Genomic DNA, 6,994 nt, shown 5'->3' on the forward strand with positions numbered 1-6,994 from the left:
GTTTTTCCGGTTTATTTATATAGCGAGCGTTCATCCGTTCGTTCGTTCTAGCGAGCGTTCGTCGTTTTTCTTTTTCTCGTATTAAATCCGCGATTTTTCTGATCGCGATTCCTGATCCGATTTTTGTTTTAGTCTAACTTTTCGCTCGTTTACGGGAATCAGGCGATTCAAGCGCCTAGAGTTTCGTCTCGAAACCCTCTATCCGTTTAACCAACTTAAACAAGATTTTGCTACTGTAAAATTTTCCCTAGATCCAGATTACTAGAACGAAGTTGTTTTCTTTCGCCGTTTGACTTTCATTCCTTCGTTCGATTTGATTCTTTTGCCAACCGAAGTTCTTAAGTTGAACCTTCTGGTTAGATCTCTTATCTGAGTTTTACTTGTGCATTAGATGAGTACTTATTGTATGCTTGTTTGTTTGTCTGCGATACAATACCCGGAGTGCGCCGCTTGTTACTTCGTATCTCTAGGTTTCACGGATCATCAGCAAGGCAAGTAACACTTTGATCATACCTTTTCTACTACCCAGTTTTATTGCATTAGATCAATCCTCACACATTGCATGATTAGGATCTAATTAAATTGTGGGATGGGAAGTAGTTGAGGTAGTACCTAATACCTGTTTATTATCAAACCTTTGGGAGTTACTTCTACGTTTGCTTATTATGCCATGCTATGCTAGTAGACGTGGATTGGGTGAGAGATATCCATGACAGATGTGAGATTGTTAATTAATGGTTTATCTAAGGTGGAAACTTAAACACACATCTGGGTGGATTGAGGCACCTGGGTATTCCAGGACTTGCCTGTTTTCTTTTGGACTGCCACCCAGGCTCAAAGGGATCATGGGACTATTTATACTAGAAACTTCCGTGTGCAGCCACAAGCTATTATGTGCTCTAGCATAGTTGACTAAGTTGTGCGAACTCTTACAGTGGTAGACTAGCAGATGTAGGGGATGTAGGTGGTACGGTCTACCCGATCGTAAGGTGCAAGCGCTTCTGAAAGACTATGTCTCGGTCATCCGTCTTCTCAAACACCATGTAGTGCGAGAAACCAAACGGAGGCGATCGAGTCTTGTGGGGAAAAGTGCGCAAACCTTTGCAAAGTGTAATAAACTAATCATGGTTAGCCGTGTCCCCGGTTATGGACATCTTGAGTATCTAGTACTTGGATTTTCATGTGAATCTCAACATGTTACTCTAAATTAATTTTGTTGGGTTATGTTAAATGATGATGCTTAATTGGGATTGAGAATGCTGTCAACCATTCTCAATGTTTAACCACTACCATGATAGTTAAATAAATTTATTCCTTTGAAGTACGGAAAAATTGGCTTTATGCAAAACTGTAACCATAGAGCTTTCCACCAGCCAAATATGCATATAGTATAGCTGTTTCATTCCATTACTCTCTATGTGTTACCTTGCCAGCATATTCCATGTGCTGACCCGTTCCGGGCTGCAACGTTAATGTTGCAGACTTTTCAGACGACGATTAAGGAGTTTTTAGGTCGTGGTTCTATACTCAGTGATGCCGTTGGAGTTGATGGACTCACTTATCTTCCAAGCCTTCCGCTGTTAACATTATTAGATGGCCTTAAGCCATATTTATTGTAATAAGTTCTCTTTTGAGACACTCGATGTAATAAGTGTGTGATTGCTACTCTGCTATAAATCCTCCGAGTATTGTGTGGTGTCAGCATTACCGATCCAGGGATGACACCGGAGCACAGAGATCAGACCGTTTGAGGTCTGGTCGCTACAGAGATGGTATCAGAGCACACGCTGACTGTAGGACACGACCACTAAGTTAGAGACCTAGATCACTATCCATTTTCTGCTCTTCTGACTTCTCATCTTTTCTACTCTTTAGGATGGTGGATGCAAGGAAAAAGTTCACGCAACCAGATGAAGATACACCCTTTGGACGTCACTTGAAGGAAGTCACTAGATACCTGAACATAGGAGTACCAAGCTTCACAGAAACCTACAACGCCACTTTACCTGAAGAAGAGCGCTGGATGATTCAAGTTCAAGTTCTAGGAAGGACGTTCATGCCAGTCACTGAGCCCATAGAGTTTTCTTTTGATGCACCAACTTGGAGTCTAGGAAAGAGCATGGCAGCTCACATCGCCATGGGATGCATTAGAGAAGTCTACCGCAAGGATCTCAAGGATACTATCTACCAGATTTGTGGACGCCAAGATGAGCACTGGGAGATGATCAGCACCAGGAAGGATAGGTCAATCGTAGCTTTTATCCAGGAGTTAAATTAGCACATTCGACGACAGGAGAACCAGATGTGCGCCGACATGATAGATCTGAAGAAGGCTAAGACAAGAATCAAGGAACTGGAGGAAGAACTAAAGGCTACACGTGAAGATTATGAAGAGGAAATTGAAGTATTGGTGGAGAAGAATGACGACCTGATCAAGAAGATTGGAATATTTATGGGAGGCCCTACACCAGTAGATGAAGACGAAGAACCCAAGGAAATTAGCCCGAAAGACTACATCATCATCGACGACACCGACTCGGAACCAGATAGTAGCGATGATGACTATGTTGATGAAGCTGGAGCATATATCATGGAGTCTGCAACCGAAGAATATTTCTAGTAGACCACCCCATTAGTAGTAGTAGTCCACCATGTAAATATAGTAGTCCGAGCACTTTTTCGATAGTTAGATCGATTGTATGCCTTTGTTTGATTGATTGAAGTGAATTGTTTGCTTTTGCCTCATGTGCATATGGGTAGTGTTTTCTCTTTAGACCCCCTCTATTCTTATATCTCATCTCTTCTAAACCCTCAGATGCCTCCGAGACGTGACCCTGGATTTGCCTTTCCACCGAAGCTCACCTTTCCACCGAAGCTCACCCAGTTGATCCAGCAGCAGAACACATTGATGCAGTTGCTAGTCCAGAATCAGAATCAAGGGAACAACAACAACAACCCACCACCACCACCACCACCTGTTGACCACTTAGCCCATTTCTTAGGCTGAATCCACCGGTGTTTTCCAGTAGCACCGAGCCGATAGTAGCAGATGATTGGCTCCGCAAGACATCTAGGGAGTTGACCACAGAAGGATGCACAGATGCGGAAAAGGTGAAGTTTGCCGCACATAAGCTAGAAGGACCCGCAGCATCATGGTGGGAGAATTTCACAGCCACTTTCCCAGTTGACACTGTCACATGGGACCAGTTTCAGCAGGCTTTTCATACTGCCCATGTTTCAGTAGGAGCTATGGCCATGAAGAAGCGTGAGTTTCGCAACTTGCGCCAAGGAGGACGGACAGTTGGCCAGTATGTGGAGGAGTTTAGTAAGTTAGCATGTTATGCCCCAGATGACGTCGCTATGGAGGCAGCTAAGCAGGAGAAGTTTCTGGAAGGACTAAATGATGAGTTGAGCATGTAGTTGATGGTAGCAACCTTCAACAATTACCAGGAGTTGGTAGATCGTGCTCTTATGATTGAAGGGAAGCATCAGCAAATTGAGAATCGCAAGAGGAAGTATGGACAAGGGAAGTACAATTCAGGAGCTCAGCAGAAGCCACGTTTTACCTCTAGACCGGGAGGACATTTTCAGCATACCCATGGAGGAGGTAGCTCGCACAATCACAATGGCACCAAGAATGGTAATGGCAATGGAGGAAGCAACGGCCAAAACCGCACCAACCCATCAACCACAGCTAAGAAGGACCTAAGCCTAGTCACTTGTTTTAAGTGTCAGAAGACCGGACATTATGCCAATGAATGTCCTGAAGGCCAAAATGGCAATGGAAGTTCTGGGAAGAAGACGAACCCTTTCAATAGGGGACAGGTGAACCACGTTAGCGTGGAGGAGGTTGAAGCTCAGCCCGATGCAGTAATAGGTAAGTTTTTGGTTAAGTCATTTACTGCACTCATTCTTTTTGATACTGGTGCATCACATTCATACATCTCAAGGGGATTTGTGGATAAGTATAACCTACCAACCCAAGCCCTTAGGTCACCCATGTTAGTAACCTCGCCTGGAGCAGAGTATGTGGCTAGTCTATGGTGTGATCGGTTACCATTAAGGATTGGTAACTATGTTTTTCCCTCAGACCTAATAGTATTGGAATTCCAAGGATTGGATGTGATATTAGGCATGTATTGGTTATCAAAGTATGAAGGGAATATAGAATGTGCTAGTAAGTCAATTTTGCTTACCACCCCAGAAGGGAGAAGGATCAAGTATGTATCCCGGCAAGTGCCAAAGAGGACTCAAGTAAATTGCTTAACAGGAGTTGTGCAGGAGGAAGTACCAGTGGTAAGGGATTTCCCTGATGTATTTCCAGAGGAGTTGCCAGGCATGCCACCGGATAGAGATATTGAGTTTTTGATTGAGCTATTGCCAGGCACAGGTCCAATATCAAAGAGACCATATAGGATGCCAACAAAGGATTTGGTGGAAATTAAGAAGCAGATTAAGGAGTTACTGGATAAAGGATATATTCGCCCAAGTTCTTCACTTTGTGGATAGCGAGTACTACTAGTGGAGAAGAAGGATGGATCGTTAAGGATGGTTGTTGATTATCGAGGATTGAATGAAGTAACGATCAAGAACAAGTACCCACTACCAATGATCAACGATCTGTTTGATCGATTGCAAGGAGCTAAGGTATTTTCCAAGATCGATCTGCGATCAGGATACCACCAGTTGAAGATTCGAGAACAGGATATTCCGAAGACAACTTTTACCACCAGGTATGGGCTATACGAGTAGACCGTTATGCCATTTGGTCTGACTAACGCACCTGTCTATTTTATGAACATGATGAACAAAGTGTTTATGGAGTTTTTTGGATAAGTTCGTCGTAGTGTTCATTGATGATATCCTGGTTTATTCAAAGAATGAAGAGGAGCATAAAGAGCATTTGCGTTTGGTACTCGGAAAGCTCAGAGAACATCAATTATATGCCAAGTTCAACAAATGTGAGTTTTGGTTGAAGGAAGTAGGATTCCTCGGACACGTTATATCTCGAGAAGGTATAGCAGTTGATCCCACTAAAGTTGATACCGTGACCAAGTGGGAAGCCCCAACAACAATTGGAGATATACGGAGTTTTCTTGGACTCGCAGGATACTACCGGAGATTTATTGAAAATTTCTCAAAGATTGTGAAGCCTATGACTGAGTTGTTAAAGAAGGATACCAAGTTAATATGGACAGAGGAATGCGAGGCTAGTTTCCAGGAGTTGAAGAAACGCTTAGTTACCTCACCAGTATTGATTTTGCCAGACCAGACCAAAGATTATGAGGTGTATTGCGACGCTTCACGTCGAGGACTTGGAGCAGTGCATATGCAGGAAGGGAGAGTTGTTTCATATGCCTCAAGACAACTGAAACCTCATGAGTTGAATTATGCCACGCATGACTTGGAATTAGCAGCCGTAGTGCATGCATTGAAAACATGGAGACATTTCCTCATTGGAAATCATTGTGAGGTGTACACGGATCATAAGAGTTTGAAGTACATTTTCACCCAGAAGGAGTTGAATCTCAGACAAAGGAGATGGTTGGAGCTTATCAAGGATTATGACATGAAATTGCATTATCACCCCGGAAAGGCTAATGTGGTAGCTGACGCATTAAGCCGTAAGAGCCATGTCAATACGTTAATGACGGGAGAAATACCCAAGGAGTTAGCCAAAAATCTTCATGAACTGTGTTTGGAAATAGTTCCGAGAGGCTATGTAGCAGCATTGGAGATTCAGTCAATTTTGATGGATAGAATCAGAGAAGCTCAGAAAACTGACAAAGAGATTGCTGCTATAAAGGAGAAACTGAGCAAAGGAAAAGCTAAAGGATTTCGTGAGGATGAGCACGCCACCCTATGGTTTGAAGACCGCGTTTACGTGCCCAATGACCCGGAGATCAGGAAGTTGATTTTGCAAGAGGCACACGATTCACCATATTCGATTCACCCAGGAAATACCAAGATATATTTGGATTTGAAGGATATTTTCTGGTGGACCGGAATGAAGAAGGATATTGCGGAGTATGTAGCAGTTTGTGATGTATGTCAGAGAGTAAAGGCAGAGCATCAGAAGCCAGCAGGATTGTTACAACCATTGCCGATACCCGAATGGAAGTGGGATAAGCTAGACATGGATTTTATCACGGGATTGCCCAGGACTCGTTCAGGCTATGACTCGATATGGGTTGTAGTCGATCGATTGACGAAAGTAGCTCATTTCAACCCAGTAAAGACCACTTACACCAGTGCTAAGTTGGCAAAGATATACATGACCAGGATCGTATGTTTGCATGGAGTTCCAAGGAGTATCGTATCAGATAGAGGAACCCAGTTTACCTCAAAGTTCTGGAAGCAGTTGCACGAAACATTGGCTACCAGGCTAGAATTCAGTACAACTTTTCATCCACAGACAGATGGACAGACCGAGAGAGTCAATCAGATTTTGGAGGATATGCTGAGAGCTTGTGAGCTAGATTATGGATCTAGTTGGGACGATAATTTGCCATATGCAGAGTTCTCTTACAACAACAGTTATCAAACCAGTTTAAAGATGGCCCCTTTCGAAGCTTTGTACGGAAGGAGGTGCAGGACACCGTTATCGTGGGACGAAGTTGGAGACCGCCGGTTGTTTGGACCTGACTTGATTAAAGAGTCTGAACAGAAGGTGAAGTTGATTCGCGATAGGATCAAGGTAGCCCAGTCCAGACAGAAGAGTTATGCGGATTCTAAACGTAAGGAGACAGTTTACGAAGTTGGAGATAGAGCTTATCTTCGAGTATCTCCACTTCGAGGAACAAAGCGTTTTGGACTTAAAGGGAAGTTAGCGCCACGATTTGTAGGACCATATCGAGTTTTGGAACGTATGGGAGAAGTGGCCTACAAGTTGGAATTGCCCGAAGGATTGCCAGGAGTTCATGATGTGTTCCACGTTTCTCAATTAAAGAAGTGTCACGCGGAGATGGCTGACATACCTTTGAGAGACACAGTG

The sequence above is a fragment of the Triticum dicoccoides genome, chromosome 1A (genome assembly GCF_002162155.2).
Source record: "Triticum dicoccoides isolate Atlit2015 ecotype Zavitan chromosome 1A, WEW_v2.0, whole genome shotgun sequence".
Classification (NCBI taxonomy): domain Eukaryota; kingdom Viridiplantae; phylum Streptophyta; class Magnoliopsida; order Poales; family Poaceae; genus Triticum; species Triticum dicoccoides.